This window comes from Dermacentor andersoni, chromosome 10 (assembly GCF_023375885.2).
Source record: "Dermacentor andersoni chromosome 10, qqDerAnde1_hic_scaffold, whole genome shotgun sequence".
NCBI classification, from domain to species: Eukaryota; Metazoa; Arthropoda; class Arachnida; order Ixodida; family Ixodidae; genus Dermacentor; species Dermacentor andersoni.
In genome coordinates this window covers 121,883,204-121,889,426 of record NC_092823.1, presented here as the reverse complement: position 1 = coordinate 121,889,426, position 6,223 = coordinate 121,883,204, and the positions used below count along the sequence as shown (strand labels likewise).

At 47.3% G+C, this 6,223-nt stretch overlaps 1 protein-coding gene across 1 annotated transcript in view; it reads right to left on the bottom strand.

Annotated features, from left to right (window-relative positions):
- Positions 1-3,869, bottom strand: part of LOC126544906 (4-galactosyl-N-acetylglucosaminide 3-alpha-L-fucosyltransferase FUT6) — a 54,268-nt gene extending 50,399 nt beyond the window's left edge. Inside the window, exon 1 of the mRNA XM_050192449.3 lies at positions 3,046-3,869. The gene's annotated coding sequence lies outside the window, so the exon portion shown is untranslated. The remainder of the gene's footprint in view (positions 1-3,045) is intronic.
- Between the last annotated feature and the right edge of the window lie 2,354 nt (positions 3,870-6,223).

Here is a 6,223-nt window from a genome sequence, read left to right as displayed (position 1 = left end):
TTGTCCCCCCCCCCTTTCTTTTTCGTTTTCAAAGCAAGTTATATTTAGTGTTTGCAGTGGTGTGCGCAGCCTCTTTGTCTGTACGGTACAGCGAGTGCCTCGCGAGCTTCTATTTGTCCGTCTTCACATAGAGAGCTGCGCAGAAAACTATCAACACTTAGTTCCCAACGCATACAGGCTTCAGTTTATTACTTTGTCGGAAAAATAAAAAAAGAAGCAGGAAATGAAACACTCAAGAGTGTGCATTGCAACTCCAGGAGGGAGGGGCAAGGCCTGACGATAGCCGTAGTACTTCCGAAGCAATACTTCCGAAGTATTTCTACTGACGTCGACAACAGTGCTTGGGGTGTTGGCGGGACAAATCATCGCGCGTGCGCGCTTGTGTGTGTGTGTGTGTGTGTGCGTGTGTGTGGACAGCACAACAATGTAACGACGACGGAACGAAGACCGAGATGACAGCACGACGACAACGCAAGACGGCTACGAAGCTGCGCTCGTCCTTTGCGGTGGATATACTTTTTCGACCACTTGCTTTAGAAACATTCCTGCGAAGCAGATGGCCCTACAGAGTGGGACTTACTGCTGCATTCTGGTGTATAGCGTGTGGGCATCGAGCACACGCGTTTTGATATTAATTTAGAGGTGTTGTGCATAGGCTGAGTCGGAACCTGTGCCACAGCAAACTGTCGGCGCCCATGTGCATAGTATAAGGAGACGAACTGCACACATTCTGTGCTGCTTCGCGAACTTTGCGGGCATATAACGACCAAAACTCGCGTCGCGCAGAAATTGCACGAGGTTTTTTTGCGAAATTCCAATAGATGGCCATACTTTCAGTGCGACTTGTGAGAGTTGTGTGCGATGCGCACGTTTATTCTCGCTGCGCTCCCGTGTGAGCAACAGCAGCGATGGCAGGAAAGGAGTGAGCCAATGTATATCACCACACCGTGACGCATCCAGCTCCTGGGATCTACTCAGGACATCGTAAAACGTCGCCATAACGCCGAATTCACCATCTTGCCAGCTTCTACTGGACCAGACGTGTGCTACAGCCTCTCTGGACATTGTAAAATGCCGCCATATTGTCTAATTCCCCACCTTGCCAACTCGTACTGACCCAGACGGCTGCTACGGCCTCTCTGATTGGTTGGTTCAATATGCCGCCATTGCAGCAATTAGACAATATGGCGGAACGTGATCATGTCCAGAACCAACGTCTGTCCAAAACGGCATCGCTGAATACCGAAACTTGTTCGTATAAACAAGTATTATAATAAAATATAGAGGGTAATCTGACGCTTACCAGCATTTTTGCTAAGGTTTAGAGAGTTAAACTTCAATGTAACGCGAAATAACGTGACAAGTCCAAAAATGTCATGTCAGCTCTCTTTTAACTCCTCTGGAGCAGCCCACAAGTTTCACTAAAAAACACTGTGTAAATGGGTTTTGTGGGAGCTGTGATGTAGCGGAGCAATGTACTTTATACCACGAAAATTACAACGAAGAACAAAGAAGCACTTTCCGTTTCACTACCGTCATAGATAGCCGCGGAAGCCCATTGCTTACAGCTCACACGTAACACACGAACCGTAAGCACCTACAGTGCAAAGATGGAAGTGATGGACATCGTCCACTGAATCGCAATGAAAATAATCTAACGCAGCAAACTACGGCTAGCCTTTGTAAAGTGAAGCTTCGCTTCTTGTGGCTCAGCCGTTCCACGATTCAACTTTTAACGCCACAGAAAATCGTTGTACCTGGAAACACGACTTAAAATTAGCACAGCTTCGCGATAGTACGACCACGGCTACATCTCTACAGCTGCTAACCGTTAAAACGTTAATAGCCTGAAGTTTCAACTTGGCTTCTTTTTTCTCGCTTTATTTTTTTAAATTTTGGTAACATCTTTGTAAGACCAATACGCAAACGCGTATTAGTGCTTGGTTTCTTGCTGACCATGGTTCTAGTGCGACATTGCCAAACATCTATCTCATTTACACTGTTCAGAAAGCGTCGTCAAACACTAGTTTCCAAGATTTACTTGAAAACGCAAAGCTCGTGTTCTGACTGGCTTCTTCTCAAGCTTTCGCTGACAACAGTCAAGCGTTCTAGCACTGCGACGACGTGAAAGAGCTTTTAAAGCAAAAGCTTTACTGGCCGCGAACTTGCGATATCGCCGTGGCCGTGCTCAGAGGAGGCACATGACGTCACACCGCATTCCTCATAACACCGCATTCCTCGTCGTTGCGTTCGCCTCCGCTCGCTTCGCGAGCTGTGCCGCATGCCTGATAACATGTCGGAAGATTGAAAAGGAGTGCTCGCGTGCGCCGCAACCACAGTTGAGGCGGCAGTATGGACGGTGACAATTCTGATAAGCAGGCGGAGGCCTGGAATCGACATCGGAACGAGATGAAGAGGAAACGAATCGCCCAGGAAACAGACGAACAGCGCGCCGAACGACTGTCTAAACGCCGCAACATAGCTAGACAACCAGACTAACCTGGACTTGCAATCAAGATTAACCAAGGCCTTAGCTTTCGCTACGTATACCCTGGCATAGCCGAGCTAAGTCACTGCCAATTTTTCATTAATAGCCTACTGACAGGATCATCGTATCGCTCTAGCTGATACGACTTGCGTGCGTATCTAATAAGAGGAGGACGAAGCTTTGACAATGCGACAAGAATTCCTAGTAGCACGCGCGGCTTGACGTTGCGCTCGACTATGCCACCATAGCTTGGAATAACTGCATCTCGCAAAAAGCGAACAGAATACAGCTTTTCCTGCACGACCAGTCGTGAACGTTTTAATTCGAAACTTTCCCGCTCAACGAGCTGGTGCTAACGCATAACTCGACAAATGACGTCTGCTGGCGGATGTTCTAACTCGTGACGTGCATGTCAAGGGCACGAAGCGAAAATTAAAAAGAAAAAGAAAAAGAAAAAGAAAGAAAGTTGCGTGACACTGCAAACACTGAGCCACAACTTCGCTCGATCTACGTGCCAAACACAACAGCCGCTCCCAAACACGTTGGCATGCACTTACCCGCTTGGCTTGGTGCAGTCCCGCCGGTCGTGGTCGATATTTCCGGGAAACCCGTGTTGAAAGGCCGTCCGCCTCCACCGCCTTCCGCTGCCGACACGGACCGCCACCCCACAAAAAAAACAACGAACGAAAATCCTCGCCACAGCCACTGTCAAACGCTCAGTACGCAGCTTGCTTTTTTCGTTTACCGAAGGTTGTCCATCGGCAGCCTCGCCACAACAAGACCACGTGCTTTTCTTTCACCAATGATGATAACGGGGTCAGTGATCACACACCGATGCCGTGGGGCCGTGTCCGTCACGCCGGCCGAAAGAGTCACGTGTAGCCAAACTTCAGATGCCTTGTTCTATGGACTCGCATGTGCCCAGGAAACGCAGGTTCAGAAACTCCGGGCTCTCGGCCGAAGGTAGTCGCTCACTTTTTGGCGGTTTCTCGACGCAATAGGGCGCTGTTTTCGGACTCCTCCACTGCTGTGCATTCCCAATGGTTCGACCGCTTCCCGCGTGCCGAAGTTGTGAGATACAGTGCCGAGCCGCTATGTCTACGCTGCGTCCCGGCCGGAAAGCCGTCGCCCTTTTCTTGCCGAGACTTCGGAAGGGATCGCTTGCCAAACACACGACGCTCGCGTTTTCCTTTTTTGATTTGCTAACTGCGTCGTCGCGTATTGCTCCCCCGAGTTTTTCTGCTTGCTCTTCATGAATCGCGGTGCGGCGGCGGTGGGTGGAGGCAGCTCTGTGGAAAGGAGGACGTGCCGAAAAACGAGATAAAAAGGAAAAGGAAGAGACAAGAAACGCGGCGGCTTGGGAAGAACGGCGGCACAAAACGGGCCAGCTCGCCACCAGTCACCGCCACTCCCCGTCGCCGATTGGCGGCACCACGGCGCCATTGTGGCGAGCAGGCGAACCGCGCAGATGCAATAAATACAGCGCGCGCCTTCTCGTTTGTTTGCGCGCGTAAAATTGGCTCTGGCGACGGTTGGGGATGGAGCCAGATGGCGGAAATGCTAGCAGACAATGCCAGATGTGTGTCGTTTGTGTCGCAACAATAGGAAGGTCGAATTGAACGTATCATTCAGTGTGGGTGAGAGACAGAGAGAAAGAAAAGGCGGGTCAAACGCATATCTCGGAATCTAAGCTTTAATGAAGCGGCAATTTAAATGCTTTGCAACTATGGTAGGATTCAATTGAAGTTAAAAAAAAAGCAGCAGTTGGCAACGAAGGCACACGGACCGCGCCAGGTTGTTACTCCGCTAGCCAATCACAGAAGCAAACAATATAGTCGTCAAGCGATTATTTCAAAACGACGTCGTACTTGATACCTGCGGAGCATTTGCTGTTCCTGAAGAGTCTTTTCATAGGCGGAAGCGATGAGGTGTGCAACAGACATGGGCAAAGTGGATGGAGCCTGAGCTTTTCACTCTTCAAAAGTCCGCGCTACAGTTAATTTCACTGCTGACCCCGTTTTACTCATGTAACTTCACTGCGAACTGAAGTGAAACTTGGCAATAAATTCTTGCAGCAAAGTAAGCGTTTTATTTCAGTTCAATAAAGAATTTGGCTTTCACCGTTGCGGTATAATAGATGGGTGAAAACGTACAAAATTACGCGCTTATAATCTTATTTTCGTGGTCACCACCTTATTTAGGTAACAGGGAAAGTTTAAAGCACGAACTCGCGGAGAAAAAGAGTAGCTGGTGGTTATGATGGCGTGGGCGGGGCTTGACTGCAGACTTGAGTTATATCCGACTATAAAGACGATGCATAGAATTTTGTTTACTTTCATCGTATGCAACGTGTAATGTCATGCAATGTTTATAATTGGGCCCTACAAAGGACACAACTCGACTTCCGTGCAATTTTTATGCTTATGCGCTTCGCCGCTCGCAAGCTACGCCGAAATGCGAACTACAGAATAAAAAAAAATAAAAAAAAACTCAACAAAATGCGAAACACGGATTGCACATCTAACAGCGATATCCAAAAGGACGAAGGCAATTTATGGTGTTTGCCGAGGGAAGAAAGGTGATAACAAGTGTATGCTCAGAAAAGTACTGCACGTATCACAGAAAAGTACGACGTGCGTCAAGGAATATTTAAGGATTCTGTACTTCTTGTGCCACAGTGGCAGTTACCCATTCAGGAGTATTAGCCAAGAATGCGGGCACATCGATTGGCATATTGGCAAATAATTCGTTAAGCGTAATCCATTATTCCTCCACTAGCCCGCCGATGTAACACGCTATTCCAAAAGTTGTTTACGACAATACTGATGACGATGTAAGAGAGAAACTATGATGATAGTGTCATCATCACGTCGTTGCCATCTGAAGTCAATGTTTTGGACTTTGGCGTACTGCAACACTCCGGTGACAGCGAAACACTTTGGTCGTATGTGAGCTGACATCACGGTCTGCTGGTTGCTATAGAAGGCGCGGGACACAGCTTTTGCCCCTAGAGACGATGCAAATGAGAAGGGAAATCACAGCCAGAGCGTAGTATTTATGATTTGACAACAACGTAAGGAAAAAAATATTGCGATGTATGCGCTCCACACTTGCAGCTTACACTGCTGCGAAATCTCTTTATGGCGCAGAGTTACAGATTTGTAAACTTAGTGCTTCTATGTTCTTATTTAACTTAACGCTTTTCGGCTATTCTTCAAAAATTAAATAAATAAATCTAAATCAACACTGCGACGCCGGGTTATTAGAAGAACTTTCTCAAATACAGCAGACTTTATTCAATAGATCCAGCAGTTGTGTCAGGAGGGCATTTCTGCGTTTTACATGTATTTCAATTGCGAAATCGGTGTTCGCCCACACTTAAAGCTTCCTCTTAAGAGCTGGCAATAGGTCCATCCACTAGGGTATAATAACTTGTACTATCCATATAATAAACTTGTGTGAGCTCAATGAGTTGTGTTATTGCTCATCTACAAGTCATGAAAAACGAGAGAAAGAGGGTAACGATACCCCCAACAGATCCAATCTGTCATTGGTATTACTTTTTAAAGTAAACATGGAAAAACCGTCATACCTTAGGTAACGAAAAACACTATAACCTCGAGGAGCTGCACGATCTAAGTTGACGTGCATCACCTAAAATCCTCTCCCGGTGTACGCCGAAAGAGTCACCAATGGTTTCTTCAGGAGTACAGGATGGGGATTTATTTAGGAAAA